Here is a 15,878-nt window from a genome sequence, read left to right as displayed (position 1 = left end):
ATATGTCTGTCCACTCCTGTACGTCATACGAATGTCTACTTGCCGCTTTATGCTTCCTAATCTGCACCGTTCAGTAGCTGAGTATTGACCTTAGTGGAAATCTTTGTTACACGTGTGAGTTCCTCCTACGTCCTTCGCTACAGTTTCTCACCAGATGAAGCACGTTTGGTAAGACTCTCGTTTTGTCTGTCGCAGCTTATTTGCTCCTACGTTGGCAACGCGGCAATGTTCCAGCCTAGGGCGCCTCTGTGGAAGCACGAGCCGTGCAGCGCCACGAATTAACGGCTGGCGCCTCGGCTGCTGCTGCTGCTGCACGCAGCACGGGCGATTAACGGCGCCACCGCGCTCACCGTTCCGCGACAAAAACTCCCGCGTTCCCCCAGGCCGCGACAACGAGTTCCCAAAATTGGCCGCACTCTGCGGAAACAAATTCCGCGTCTCCCAGAGCGGAAAGCCCGCACAGTAGCGGCTCCAGGTGTTCTGTGGGCTGTGCGGGAGGAGTGGTGGTTGGGGGAAAGCGTGGCTCGCAGGGGCGCCTGCTGAGCGCCGTGACAGTGGAGCCGCCTGGCGAGCACACGTGCAATTACCGCGCCCTCGTTTTACAAGCGTACACCTCCGTTGCAGAAGCGTTCCGTGTGCAGCGCTGTACACTGTCAGACGGCGCTAAATGTGGCTCTTACTGCTCTGCTCACTCCAGCTGGCAAAAATCTCGGCTGTTGTGGAATTACCGTACTTTCCTGCGCCCTCGCAGAATTCTGCAAGCAGCGTGGATCAAGCATTGTTAACAGAGCAGTCTAGACGCAGAATGGTAGTAACCTGGGGTTGGTGTGCGGACATTTGCCACGCCGGACATTTTCCACGATTTTACCTGCTCCGAAGGGTTGGGTCCCTTGCCTCCCCCTCCTCCTCCTCATCGCCGTCGCGCAGTAAATGTGAAACGTCCCCTTTGAAAAATTGTATACGAGACTGTGCTTAAACTGACACACATTATTTCTTTCAGAAATCCCTACAAAGGAATGGCCCTGACTAACATTAAACTATACCTTTCACAAATCACTTACCTCACAAAAATCCTCATTACTCGAACTACTGCAATATAGCGAGCGCCACTACTGCCAGCTAAATAAAAGATTCAAACTACGGAAGGCACTAACTACTGATAGGGATAGTTAGCAAATGAAAGATTTTAATAGAGAACAAACAATGTATTTACCTTAATAGTCATAATATATGACAGTGGGTCTGCTCTGTAATGACCTACCTACCTATATTCTTCAAAACTTCGACTGACTCTGCTGTGGGTTTGCTCTGTTGTGGCCCATTACCTGTCTGCATGCCAAGAGTCAGCACTGTCTTTCCGTTGGAAGGACAACACTACTTCGACAAGATTGTATGGAAATCCACTACTTCCGTGTGCATTGTCTTTTACTGCTCAGACTTTGAGAAAAGAAACGGCAGTTTCACTGTGTTGAATGATCAGGACTGTCTTTATGGACTGTGAGAAAATTTTAGCTTCTGACCAACATTATATCAATAAGTGTGTGCATTTGATATCTTTCTTAATGTAATTATGAAAAATTTTATCAAATCATTATTGGCCAATGCCCAAAACAATTTGTAAAATTTTTTGTGGGGAGCATGGGGGCTATGTAAGTAGGCTGTTTATGTTTTCTTTATGTAAGTAGGCTGTTTATGTTTTCTTATTGGCAACGTTACGTAGCGCTCTATATGAAAATCACTGGCTGTGCTGTGTGCAGTCTGTGGCTAGTTTGCATTGTTGTCTGCCATTGTAGTGTTTGGCAGCGGCAGCTGGATGTGAACAGCGCGTAGCGTTGCGCAGTTGGAGGTAAGCCGCCAGCAGTGGTGGATGTGGGGAGAGAGATGGCGGAGTTTTGATAATTTGTAATACTGGATATTATGAACTACTATATATATTACGATCATTAAGCTGGCAATAGTGGCGCTCGCTGTATTGCAGTAGTTCGAGTAACGAAGATTTTTGTGAGGTAAGTGATTTGTGAAAGGTATAGTTTAATGTTTGTCAGGGCCATTCATTTGTAGGGATTTTTGATAGTCAGATTGCGTTGCGCTAAAATTATTGTGTGTCAGTTTAAGCACAGTCGTGTATAAATGTTCAAAAGGGGACGTTTCAAAGGTACTGAGCCTTTCCGCTGGCTTACTTAACATAGGACCAGAATCTCTTTGGATTTTCCGCCACATTTCTAGAGAGGTTTTCGTTGCGGAAGCTATTAAATGCATCTCGCATGTGTAAGGGGTCCATAGGCCGTTACTATAACTTTGCACTCGGCACAAATCGATAGGGCAAACTATCGACGTGACGTGTTGAGAGAGCGAGTGTCGAGTTGCGCCAGTGAGGTTGAAGGGAATGGTGTGTGTGTGTGTGTGTGTGTGTGTGGAGGCCATTATTGGAATATAGGGTTTTTTAACCGAGAAGGGTGTCACCATCGCCGTGGTTAGACCCCTAAATAATAAATAAATACCGGGAAAGTGATGAAGTATCTTTATAAAAGTGATCATTGACGTTACCAGTGCCGATATTTAGTTTCGCGTCTACCGCGCCGGCCGGCCTAACCTTGGATTGCAGTGTTGGATGCAGTGATGGGTTAGCGTGTGACGATAATGGAAAATGAAGAAAGCCTGTGCTGAGATTAGCCGTAATTAGATATGTATGACGAAGGCAGTGGCTGACTCCTTTTTGTGTTTTCAGAAGAATATTAGTTCGTAATTAGTAAAACTGTGTTGGTGTTCCTTATTACCAGACATTCGGTATTATAGTATTGAACAGGAAGAACTGGAAAGTAACAGCTTCCGAAGCAGTCAAGTACGATTACCAGTCCCATTAGGTTCACGGTCATGTTAATAATAAACATTGGGCTGCTATTCGATCAGATCAGGTCAGGATAAAAACGGAGGTGTCACACATGGAAATCCGGAGCAAATTTCGGTGCTCCTGCAACAGCTTTCTGTCGTGTTTTGTGTATCATAGGGGATCAGTTGTAGTAATTAAAGTAGGCACAAATGCAGTGATAAAAAAGAAATGATTAGCGTACATTCGCATTCTCTTTACACCGTTCCTTTCTTGTTGCTCCCCTGCCGATGGACTGTTTCTATCGCAATCAGTAAGCGTGAAAGGAAGCTACCGTACAGACAGAGGGTCTATATTTATACTTGGCAGAACTAATTACATACTGACATAATCGTCGGTATTGCTTTAGTTTCCCAAAAGTTATAAATATTTCTATTTCGGAAAAGAAGCTCTGCATTTCGCCAAGATGTCGAACAAGAAGGCCCCTTATGTACTGGTTGTATCAAATAAGATGTGGAGACGGCGGTTTGAAAGCGGACAGGAGAAGGACGAGGAGGGGCGACTTTACCTGAGGGATCGCTACCTGGCGAAGGGGCAAGTGTGGCAAATGTCCGGCGTGGCAAATGTCCGGCATTCCCTGGGGTTACCACGAACTACAGTAATTCCACTGACGCGTATAATGAAAATTTCTTCCAGGAGTAAAACCAAAATGGGCTCAAATACATCTCTGACACGAAACTGATATATTTTTAAAAAGTTATTTCTATTACTGTCATTTGTTTAGGCTGAATATCATGATAAAACCCATTCAGACACACTGTTGAACTTGAAATGGAAATTTCGAAATCAATGTCTTTTCATAAAAAAGCCATTCACAGAATCATATATAGTTTGGTAAGCAATTTCTTTATTCATTACCGCAAAAACATAGCAGCCACACGATTGGGTGGTTGCGGACTATCTTCGATATTTAAAGCATTCCTTACAGTGATATTAGAGAGAGCGACTGTGATTTTTTTGACAAAGGAGAAACACATTTTCCTACTTGTCAAAACGTAATAGATAGTGATACTTTCCTCGGTGCACATGTTCCCGATCAGCCACCTCGAAAGTTTCCAATGTTTTAGAGAGTACCTCACGTCTGTAACAGATGTCAATATTCTTTGAGTTGTACACGAAGCAGTCATTCCTGCAGGATTGTTTCACTCAGGACTGCAATTTCACCCATGCAGCTGTACGTGGCAGCTCCGAAAGGCATAAGAAATCGACAAGTCAGCTAATCAAAAGATCCTGAGGAAGATCCCAGCAGAATACGTCGATTGCGTAAGAAGACATTTGACTAGTAACATGATGCAGCTTAATAATCTACGCCGCATAATGGGGAAATTATCTCAGAGACGTTGGGAACTAGTGCCTATATGAGAAAGTCTCCTGGCAGAACCTTTTCTAAGGATAGGGGAACTCAGTGGGTTAGAAACTTAGATGAGGGAAAATGGGAGTCAGGATTCAGTCTGCTTCACATCTTAAATGTTTAATCTGTTTGGAGTCCAGATACTGATTTAGGAATATAGGATATGCAGAGATTACTGTGTAAGGGAGGCAATATGCAGGCACCTACTGGCTGAGTGAAGGCGACGCCAATCGACTTCTGTTGTTTGATGCTTCCTAGCTAGCTAGTATCTTTGCGACTATGCAGACTGCTCCAGAACGGCTTCAATAATATAAGCCGGCTGCAAGGGAACTGTGCTTACTGTAACTACAACAGCAGCTTGGTGTCCCTGAAAGGTGTGTGTTGAATGGTACAGAGACATTACTGTGCATCGGAGGGGCATCTGAATTTCTCAAGACGATCCTGGAAATGTGATTAATGTGTTTCTGGCAGGACCAAATCGTAGCAGTCACTATGTGTTACGTGTTCAACACTTCTGCATTCTGCATGGCCCAGTGAACAAGTGAGTTAAGATTTTCTCAACAGGTCGATTGAGATCATTGCGCAAAATGGTGGAGGATGGGATGTAAGGTGACAAATAAATCATCCTATGGTCACATCTCAAATCATTTTGAATCAAAAGAGGAGCAATGATGTTACGAAAGTATCAGGCTAAGCATGTAATACCAACTCAGTATCCACCACAGTAGAATTAGATACAATTTGAAGATAAAGTGGAGAGAAAGAAAACACAATGTAGTAATTACTGATGCCAGTTGCATCGGGACATTACGCGGAATCAGAGGCGACGAGCTAAAACGAGTACAGGACCGGGCTTTTAACCCAGGAACTCCTGATTACCAGTCAGGTGCGTTAGCCACTGCACCATCCGGAACACATTATTATCGCAAATGCTCTTACTATCTCGTCACGCCTCACGGCCGACCACACCTCCACCAAGCAGAGTCTGACAGCAATCCCTGTCCATTTCCTCCATGCTCGTTCCTCTGAGGTTCCCACAGGAAGTCGGACGTACCTGTGCATGCGCACTGAAGAAAGGTGGATCCATTTCCCATATAGGAGAATTAATTATATGAAGACGTGGTGTCTGATCTTTCGGACTTACCACACAACAGATGTCATTCACTACCAGGCCAAACCCTCCCTCATTGGCGAGATGCAGGTATCAGTCTACACGGATTTCGATATACCAGGACCTTGCAGTCTTATACTAACTTTTACCAAAACTCGCCATTGCAAATAACGTTCTATCATGTTTCCACCACTCAGTGGAAGAATTCATGCGTCCATGGTAAGGTGGCAGGGGTAAAATACAGGGAGCGAAAGGCTATTTACAATTTGTACAGAAACCAGATGGCAGTTATAAGAGTCGAGGAACATGAAAGGGAAGCAGTGGTTGGGAAGGGAGTAAAACAGGGTTGTAGCCTCTCCCCAATGTTATTCAATCTGTATATTGAGCAAGCGGTAAAGGAAACAAAAGAAAAATTCGAAGTAGGTAATAAAATCCATGGAGAAGAAATAAAAACTTTGAGGTTCGCCGATGACATTGTAATTCTGTCAGAGACAGCAAAGGACTTGGAAGAGCAGTTGAACGGAATGGATGGTGTCTTGCAGGGAGGATATAAGATGAACATCAACAAAAGCAAAACGAGGGTAATGGAATGTAGTCGAATTAAGTCGGGTGATGTTGAGGGTATTAGATTAGGAAATGAGACACTTAAAGTAGTAAAGGAGTTTTGCTACTTGGGAAGCAAAATAACTGATGATGGTCGAAGTAGAGAGGATATAAAATGTAGACTGGCAATGGCAAGGAAAGCGTTTCTGAAGAAGAGAAATTTTTTAACATCGAGTATAGATTTAAGTATAAGGAAGTCATTTCTGAAAGTATTTGTATGGAGTGTAGCCATGTATGGAAGTGAAACATGGACGGTAAATAGTTTGGGCAAGAAGAGAATAGAAGCTTTCGAAATGTGGTGCTACAGAAGAATGCTGAAGCTTAGATGGGTAGATCACATAACTAATGAGGAAGAATTGAATAGGATTGGGGGGAAGAGAAGTTTGTGGCACAACTTGACCAGAAGAAGGGATCGGTTGGTAGGACATGTTCTGAGGCATCAAGGGATCACCAATTTGGTATTGGAGGGCAGCGTGGAGGGTAAAAATCGTAGGGGGAGACCAAGAGATGAATACACTAAGCAGATTCAGAAGGATGTAGGTTGCAGTAGGTACTGGGAGATGAAGAAGCTTGCACAGGATACAGTAGCATGGACAGCTGCATCAAACCAGTCTCAGGACTGAAGACCACAACAACAACATGGTAATGTCTCTGACATACATGACAAGTCATAAACTGGAGCACAAGTGAGAAGACGTGAACCGATGGGGTGGAGTGATGGCTTCTTTAGTCACAGCGAAGAGATATTTGTTGATGGTGTGGCTGCGTGTCTGCTGTTGAGCGAATGATTTTGCACACTGTGATCTGTCTCTCCGCTGCTCTGAATGGTGATGGAAACCTCTGTCTTCACCACATCGTTGCTGACCAAGTCAGCTCTGTTAGTGGTAGTCTTATCAAATCGAGGTACCCAACAATCCACCTTCTGTATTACAGTCGCGCCACGACAACCTGCTGCGATAGGCGCCAGGAAGACGGCAAGAGAAGAGTGTCCAGTGCCTACGTGCAAAACAAGTAGCCAAATATTGGCAGTATACTTCAACCGCCTCATTTTTGGTGAGAGAAGTGTGCTAACTTGGGGTAGTTCAGGCTGTGGCACTGATGACAACTTGTGGCGTTTATGTCACACCCCTGCCCAAGATTATTACATTGATTTTGCTACGATTTAATGAACAGCACAGGAAGATTTTGTTAAGGGAAGCTAGCGAGTAGGTAGGATCGCAAGACAAATTCATCGAACGAAGCGCTAGATGGTCACACACCGTGAGTACGGCCAGGAGAGCAGGAGCCATATTATACTGTAACAAAGAAAGACAGTAAGGATTCACTCATAACGCTGGGGACCAAGAAGCGAATCTCTTTTCTAATTTTATCTTTTTAAATTTATATTTACTGTTTAAATATTACCAAAGAGATCCAAACGTACTGGTAACATTACTTGTTTGAGAATTTGTTAATAATAATTTCCATATCAGTCAGTCCATCAGAAATTGATAATCACAAATTTTAGTTACTGTTAGTGCTTATTGATTGAAATGCTGGACCAGTCACAAATGCGTCCTGAGAGGGCAGGCGCCAACTGATAAGATAGCTCACTAATAGTCTATGAACAAAACAAGAATCACAATTATTTCAGCTTATTCCGATACATTTATTCATAAAATAATTGACAAACAACAAAACTTTGGACATTTGACAAAGCGAGTTTTTTTTTGGGGGGAGGGGGGGAGGAGGAAGGTTTTCATAACGCATAAATGAAATAACTGCTGTTGTGAATTAGCACCGTGACTGTCGTGATGTTAACTATAAAGACAGACAGTACTACAGAAGGGAATAAGTTGCACCTGTGGTCGGACTTGAAAGCAGAGAGTTCATTGAAACTAAATACATGTCTTGAAAGTGAAATCTGAAATAATCAAAATATTATTAAACGCCTTTTAAGTTCCCGCACATCGTCTCATGGTTGCAGCTCAGTCTCACCACTGTAAATTGTAGGTGGAAGCTGAAGTGGCTGCAGAATCAGTCATTAGCAGCTCCAACGAACCCAGCCAGCCGAAAAGTGCAAATAAGATCGAAATTTCTCTAAATCCCTTGATGCATCAGCTCTGGCAGAGGTAGGCTGTCAGCTGCTCTTGTAAGTAGGCTGTTTAGGTTTTTATATTGGTAACGCCACGTAGCGCTCTGTATGAAAATCACTGGCTGTGCTGTGTGCAGTCTGTGGCTGGTTTGCATTGTTGTCTGCCATTGTAGTGTTGGGCAGCTGGATGTTAATAGCGCGTAGCGTTGCGCAGTTGGAGGTGGGCCGCCAGCAGTGGTGGATGTGGGGAGAGAAATGGCGGAATTTTGAGAGCGGATGATCTGGACGTGTGTCTATTAGAAACAGTACATTTGTAAGAATGGATGTCATGAACTGCTATATATATTATGACTTTTGAACACTTTTAAGGTAAACACATTGTTTGTTCTCTATCAAAATCTTTCATTTGCTAACTATGCCTATCAGTAGTTAGTGCCTTCAGTAGTTTGAATCTTTTATTTAGCTAGCAGTATTGGCGCTCACTGTATTGCAGTAGTTCGAGTAACGAAGATTTTTGTTCGATTCCCGGCGGGGTCAGGGATTTTCTCTGCCTCGTGATGGATGGGTGTTGTGTGCTGTCCTTAGGTTAGTTAGGTTTAGGTAGTTCTAAGTTCTAGGGGACTGATGACCATAGATGTTAAGTCCCATAGTGCTCAGAGCCATTTGAACCATTTTGAAGATTTTTGTAAGTGATTTGTGAAAGGTATAGGTTAATGTTAGTCAGGTCCATTCTTTTGTAGGGATTATTGAAAGTCAGATTGCGTTGTGTTAATAAAAATATTGTGTGTCAGTTTAAACACAGTCATGTATAATTTTTCTAAGGGGACGTTTCACTCTCAGTGGAGAAGTCTAACAGCGGCAGAAGTATAACAGTGGAAGCTCATGAAGAAAAAAATATTTCTGATCGAAAGTTTACTAGAAGGAAACCGAAACCACACACTGCTGTTTTTAACGTCTTTTACTGTAGTAACATGCGCTCTACCACTAACACAGAAGGAAGTTACGTCATTCTCTCTGAACCATGATGCGGGTCCTCATCGGCAAAGTCGAGCTTCTCTGTCCAAACTCTTTTTTATTTACCAGCCAATTCCTGTGATTCTTTTGCTGTGGGTACATTTCGTGTTGTGTGGAGTCAAAGGTCCAAGGGTATCTCACATTTTCTAAAGCCCAAAACTGTGGGTACCCGTTCCACTTTTGCGATGTTTACCATGTGGCATGTTGTGGTTTCCAGAGAAAAACTTAGCTTTCTACTTTTTGTGGACAATAGTGTCTTCTGCTAATAATAATTCCTCCTCCTTCCACTCGGAGGTTGCAAGGTTGTTGCGAGTTGTTGCGAGGTTTGTGACACGGAAGATGTCCTCTGTGTTTGTCTACGATAATTCAGAAGCCCCAGTGCGTATTTTCAAAGGTTGTCCAGTGGCCAGCAAGCCACTGACTTGCCCCTACCCTGGCGCATCCTTTCATGAAACGACCGTAAGTGTGGCTGCCTACTTCATTCCGCTGGCTGCGCAGGTGATGCTGTACCATCCAAAATCTGCTTCCACTGTTCTCACATTTATGTAATGCATGGAAATCCAAATAAAGGAGTAAATGAAGACTAAGGTTGCTACCAACAATCACTAGTACTGCTAGTACTAAAACTTCGTGGCAGAATTAAACTCTATGCCGGACTGAGACTAACTCGGGAGCTATTCCTTTCATGGGTAAGTGTTTCTATATATGCAACCTGTTAAGGATACTATATTACTGAGCAACACTCAAGAATCGGTCATACAAGAGTTTTTTAACCCACTAGTTTCCAGGATGAACTTCAGTTCCTTAAGATTCTTGGACTGGATCTCGCCTAGGCATCTGTTTTTCCTATAATTAGTCTTCTGTGGTCATTCCACTTTAGGTCGCTCTGAAAGGCTACTCCTATGTATTTATTTTTATAGTTGTTGATTCTTTAGTGATTTTTCGCCCATATCATTCGCCTTTTTATGCTTAATACTTTACATGTGAGGTTCAACAGCCAGCCCTGCATTAAGCACAGATTCTCCGCAAATCTTTCTGCAACTTGCTGCAGTCATCTGGTGTTACAACCATCGGCAAACAACAGCATAGTCTGCAAAAATTTTCACGCAGCTTCTGACGTTATGAAATATATCATAACGAATAACAACTATCTAACTCAAGAAATTAGATTTAAAACTGCTGGTTTTGACCTTTATATGGTGACAAGCTGATTGTTGCCTGTTACTAAGTCATTAATACAACCACAAATGTGGACTGATACTCGATAAGCTCGTATTTTGCTCACTAAACGACAGTGAAGCCATAAAATTCTGCATTCACTTAAGTCTACAGCATTATAGTCTACAACATCACGAAAACGTTATCTGCAGATGGATCAATTGAAAGACGAAAATAACTTCCCAGCGACAACGTGTACGTGAACATACTCGTTACGTCGACGAAACATTACTCGCTACACTTCTCAAAGTTACTTACATCGGTAAGTGACGTTGCAAATTTTGTTTTTGGAAATTTTCTGGGGAGATAAATTTTGACATTGCTAAAGTATTGTTTACTAAGTTACTAGATTCTCAGCGTCAAGGATTGCACTACCTTTCCTGAATTAGCGTTTAGGTGTCCTGTTTTCTTGTTATGAGCTTCCTGCTCGATGTTAACCCATTCTTTTAGGTGCCACATGTGTTCATGAATAAATTGTGTCATTGCTAAAATATATCTCCGTTCCGCAGCTCCCACCACTGCCGCTGCACAGCCCATTTTGCTTCTACACCATCATAACAGTACATTTCAGTAACTCGATTTTTTACAGAATCAAATTTCTATGTATATATCAGCTTCAAACGACCTAATACTTTAGAAACAACTGAATGTGTTAAATACTTCACGTTAATCTTGCAAGCTAAAAGAAGTTTAGAAAAGTTTTGAAACTATGCTTAAAGTTTGCTGAAAGTTACTAAGTGCTCTCATTCTCAAGCACTGGATGAATAAAGTCCGGATTTTTGCTCGGCTACAGTTACACTGTCTGAAGGTAAACAGACTGTTTCTAACCGTAATATTTGTCTTACTGGATTATCCTGTAACATAAGATTATATCTCTTAATGAGTGCATTACGACAGCATTTTAAATTTTTAAATTCAGTCAATTACTACACGAAATACTGAAAATCAAAGTTTTGTTGGCCCTAGACACAGTTAGATAGGCAACCTCAAATTGGAACCAGGTTCCAGGTTAGTCAGCTGTCTAGATGACTGTTCAAGAAATGGATTCATTGTACTCGTGTTCATGAAAGAAGTACACTGCGAGCATCCTATGACTCTCTAATGTGGCTACGTCATGGCGATTGTCACGGAACATAGTTATTAAGGAAGGAGTATTCGATAGCATTTATTGCGACATTGCTTTTCTTTCTTGTATGATTAATGTTATAGTGAACATTTTATACATAGGGACTGATAATGGAGTGTAGCACCGAAACCATTTGTACTCAGTAAAGGAATTTTAAAAATAAACTAAACAGGCATCGTCCATTTTCCATAAAAGAATGATATACGAAAGAATGAGACACAGATATCTAACAGTGTGCAGCGATTTCCACATTCTGCTGTGTACTATTTTACATTACTGGACTTTTAGACATCCAGCTGATTCAGGCACTCTGTGAAGTGTAGAAGTAAATGAACGATAATTTCCTAAAGAATGGAGAGCATCTGCATCAGCTACTCCACTGTTTCCTCATACCTCCAGTTTACAAGCGGATCTGACGAAACTGCAGTAGCAGACAGCAAATAGTATTCGTTGTTGCGTAGCAGCACCGTACTCACAGTTAGTTGGTTCATGAGAACGAGTACTCTCTTCAGCGTTAGGTTCATCGGTTAGGTATTATTGGTGTTACCTGAAACAAAAGGAAAACCCAATTACTTTTAAAAATTCATATGACGGTGGAAATAGTCAATATTTTTCTTGTAACACGTTGCACTAGAATCATTTTGTAAATAAGACAAAGTGCAGTAACAATTCAGATGTTGTTTGGCTGTTTTCTGAATCTTCCAACCTAGAATGAATCAAAGTGCACCTCGGAGAGCGAGGACCACTTCTGTGGATTATGTTTTACATGGTTAACACTGGTTACTTTTCTACAATTCTACTTGAAAAAAAAAGTAATTTCTCACTTTTGTTTCGTCTCTCCTAGGACAGAGATGTAGCTAACCTCGCGCACTGTCACATTTCTCTGTCACTCTGGAGAAAATTGAGGTAAACCAATGTATGTAGGCATTTCGTCCTTAAAGCAGTTTTTTTTGTAAGAGCTACAGGTTCGGCTGCTACTCAAGGTTTTCCAAAGCCTATCTTGGGGCTCTGTTTTCACCTGCAGCATAGCAGTATCCAGCATTCCTTCCAAAAGTCGGTTTGCTCCGTTAAGCTGAGAATAATGCTTTTGCTAAAAATTCCTCCTCGCTACACATTGTAGAAACATTTGTGCGAGCTGTCACTACATGATTCTCTAAGTGATGTTTTTCTGCACAGCGGCGCTGTGGGGGGTGGGATGTTGGGCCCGGCTGGGGCAATGCCCCCTCCCTTCGGTGGCCTTCTAAGAAGGGCCCCTGACGATTCCAGCATTTTTTTCTGTGTCCTTGTCACCCCTTACAACCAGCAGCACGCAGATTTGTTTTAGATTACTGTGGAAACAATCACTCGTACATTTCATATTAATTTATTTCTCTGATTGTAATTAACTATTCAGATCGAGAGTGGGTCTCAACATAAATTTATATAAATTTACATATATTACTAGACTGTTCCGAAAACTGTCTCATGACATGTTGTTGTTGTTGTGGTCTTCAGTCCTGAGACTGGTTTGATGCAGCTCTCCATGCTACTCTATCCTGTGCAAGCTTCTTCATGTCCCAGTACCTACCGGAACCTACATCCTTCTGAATCTGTTTAGTGTGATCATCTCTTGGTCTCCCTCTATAATTTTTACCCTCCACGCTGCCCTCCAATGCTAAATTTGTGATCCCGTGGTGCCTCAGAACATGTCGTACCAGCCGGTCCCTTCTTCTTGTCAAGTTGTGCCACAAACCCCTCTTCTCCCCAATTCTATTCAGTACCTCCTCATTAGTTATGTGATCTACACATCTAATATTCAGCATTCTTCTGTAGCACTACATTTCGAAAGCTTCTATTCTCTTCTTGTCCAAACTATTTATCGTCCATGTTTTACTCCCATACATGGCTACACTCCATACAAATACTTTCAGAAACGACTTCCTGACACTTAAATCTATACTCGGTGTTAACAAATTTCTCTTCTTCAGAAACGCTTTCCTTGCCTTTGCCAGTCTACATTTTATATCCTCTCTACTTCGACCATCATTTACTACTTTAAGCGCCTCATTTACTAATCTAATTCCCGCAGCCTCACCCGATTTAATTCGATTACATTCCATTATCCTCGTTTTGCTTTTGTTGATGTTCATCTTACATCCTCCTTTCAAGACACTGTCCATTCCGTTCAACTGCTCTTCCAGGTCCTTTACTGTTTCTGACAGAATTACAATTTCATCGGCGAACATCAAAGTTTTTATTTCTTCTCCATGGATTTTATTTCCTTCTCCGAATTTTTCTTTTGTTTCCTGCTTGCTCCATATACAGATTGAATAACATCGGGGATAGGCTACAACCTTGTCTCACTCCCTTCCCAACCACTACTTCCATTTCATGCCGCTCGATTCTTGTAACTGCGTTGTGGTTTCTGTACAAATTGTAAATAGCCTTTCGCTCCCTGTATTTTACCCCTGCCACCTTCAGAATTTGAAGGAGAGTATTCCAGTCAACATTGTCAAAAGCTTTCTCTAAATCTACAAATGCTAGAAACGTAGGTTTGTCTTTCCTTAATCTATTTTATAAGATAAGTCGTAGGGTCAGTATTGCCTCACGTGTTCCAACATTTCTACCGAATCCAAATTGATCTTCCCCGAGGTCAGCTCCTAACAGTTTTTCCATTCGTCTGTAAAGAATTCGTGTTAGTATTTTGCAGGCGTTGTTTATTAAACTGATAGTTCGGTAATTTTCACATCTGTCAACACCTGCTTTCCTTGGGACTGGAATTATTATATTCTTCTTGAAGTCTGAGGGTATTTTGCCTGTCTCATTCATCTTGCTCACTGGATGGTAGAGTTTAGTTAGGTCTGGCTCTCTCAAGGCTGTCAGTAGTTCTAATGGAATGTTGTCTACTCCTCGGGCCTTGTTTCGACTTAGGTCTTTCAGTGCTCTGTCAAACTCATCACGCAGTATCATATCTAAATGGTTCAAATGGCTCTGAGCACTATGGGACTCAACATCTTAGGTCATAAGTCCCCTATAACTTAGAACTACTTAAACATAACTAACCTAAGGACATCACACACACCCATGCCCGAGGCAGGATTCGAACCTGCGACCGTAGCAGTCCCGCGGTTCCGGACTGCAGCGCCAGAACCGCTAGACCACCGCGGCCGGCGTATCATATCTCCTATTTCATCTTCATCTACAATCTCTTCCATTTCTATAATATTGTTCTCAAGAACATCGTCCTTGTATAGACCCTCTACATACTCCTTCCAACTTTCGGCTTTCCCTTCTTTGCCTAGAACTGGGTTTCCATCTGAGCTCTTGATATTCATGGAAGTGGTTCTCTTTTCTCCAAAGCTCTCTTTTATTTTTCTGTTGGCAGTATCTATCTTACCCTTAGTGATATGCGCCTCTATATCCCTACATTTGTCCTCTAGCCATCCCTGCTTAGCCATTTTGCACTTGCTGTCGATCTCATTTTTGAGACGTTTGTATTCCTTTTTGCCTGCTTCATTTACTGCATTTTTGTATTTTCTCCTTTCATCAATTAAATTCAATATCTCTTCTGTTACCCAAGGCTTTCTATTAGCCCTCGTCTTTTTACCTACGTGATCCTCTGTTGCCTTCACTATTTCATCTCTCAAAGCTACCCATTTTTCTTCTACTGTATTTTTTTCCCCCAGTCTTGTCAATCTTTCACTAATGCTCTCCCATCTCCTCAAATTCCCACCTTTTTGCAGTTTCTCTCATAATATAATGCAGCCTTATATGGAAGTGGAATGTGTGTAATAAATGGTGGAGACAAGAGGAGAAAAGAAGATGTTGAAATCTGATGTTAAAGGAGAATTCTGAAGATTAGATGGGTAGGTCAGGTAACTGCTAAAGATCTGCTGCATATAAGTGGGAGGAGAGGGGCTTTATGGCACAACTTAACTAAAAGAATAGATAGGTTTATATATTACGTTCTGAGGAGTTAAAAATTTTTAATTTGGTAATGAAGGAAAGTGAGAGGGGAAAAATCTTGTAGAAAGAGACCAAGGATTGCAAACAGTTTGGAGCAGATATCTGTTTCAGTCAGGTGAAGAGAGTTGCAAAGGATGAAGTGGCGTAGGGAAACTGAAGGGCACAGCTGCAGCAAAACAGGTCTGTGTTAATGCTAAGATTTTAATAAAATGTTCGCAAGTTTCTAGCCGCATTGAGTGATTAAAATTTCACGAGGTTTCGAACATTGTCAAATGGAATGAGTCACGCAGAGGAGCTGGAAATAGGAGAACATTTTATTCTGTCTTACCAGAACAGTATTCTGCATTCTTACAGCCTAAGATTTAACTAGTATTTTTTTTTCAAATTTAGCAACGATACAAGTTGCTAATATTTATAGTACTATATTATAACCAGGAAAATTGCTAAAACCTTCTCGAACAACACAGTCTCCCATCACCCATCTTAGTTAATTAAATTTAAACAAAGAGATGTTACAAACTCACGTAACGCAACTAAGGGGCCCCACAA

The sequence above is a fragment of the Schistocerca cancellata genome, chromosome 5, assembly GCF_023864275.1.
Source record: "Schistocerca cancellata isolate TAMUIC-IGC-003103 chromosome 5, iqSchCanc2.1, whole genome shotgun sequence".
Taxonomy (NCBI): Eukaryota; Metazoa; Arthropoda; class Insecta; order Orthoptera; family Acrididae; genus Schistocerca; species Schistocerca cancellata.
This window is presented reverse-complemented; position numbering follows the sequence as displayed.